Source organism: Myotis davidii, unplaced genomic scaffold (assembly GCF_000327345.1).
Source record: "Myotis davidii unplaced genomic scaffold, ASM32734v1 scaffold157, whole genome shotgun sequence".
Classification (NCBI taxonomy): domain Eukaryota; kingdom Metazoa; phylum Chordata; class Mammalia; order Chiroptera; family Vespertilionidae; genus Myotis; species Myotis davidii.
The window spans coordinates 463,061-463,897 of record NW_006288722.1 but is presented as its reverse complement, the minus strand read 5'-3'; positions in this window follow the sequence as shown (position 1 = coordinate 463,897).

Here is an 837-nt window from a genome sequence, read left to right as displayed (position 1 = left end):
CCTGCTGAGCCGGTGCCCATCTCCAGCCTGGTTGGTTTATTTTTCCTGCCTCTCCCACTGAATCCTACCCCTGCTTTCCGCAGGGGCCTGCCTGTCTAGAGACCCTTTCTACCCTGTCTTCCTCATAGGGGTCCATGTGTACTCATTTATTTAACATGTTTATTGAACCAAGCATAGTTCCATGCCATGTGAATAAGAAAGACTAGGTTTTTTGCTGCTTGGGGGCCAATGGGTTGGTTACTGGGGAAGGCAGATGATAAACTCACAAATAACAATAGCTAGCACTTGTATTGTGCTTACTCTGTGCCAGGCACCATTCTAAGTGTAAGTTCTTCCTATAAATTAACACATTTAGCCCTCACAGCAACAATACTATGAAGTAGATAGTATGTCCATTGTTCAGTTGGGAAAACTGAGGCACAGGGTAAGTAACTTGTTCACAGCTAATAAACATGAGAATCAGGATTATAAACCCAGGCACTATAGGTCTGTTATCTGTCTCTAAACCAGGGATAAGCAAATTACAGCCCTCCTGTGGCCAGTTTTTGTATTGCCTGATTGCTAAGAACGGTTCTTAACATTTTTTTAATGGTCGAAAAAAAATTAAAAGAATATTTCATGACGTGAAAATTATGTGAAATTCAGCCGAAACCGGTTTGGCTCAGTGGATAGAGCGTCGGCCTGCGGACTCCAAGGTCCCAGGTTCGATTCCGGTCAAGGGCATGTACCTTGGTTGCGCGCACATCCCCAGTAGGAGATGTGCAGGAGGCAGCTGATCGATGTTTCTCTCTCATCGATGTTTCTAACTCTCTATCTCTCTCCCTTCCTCTCTGTAAA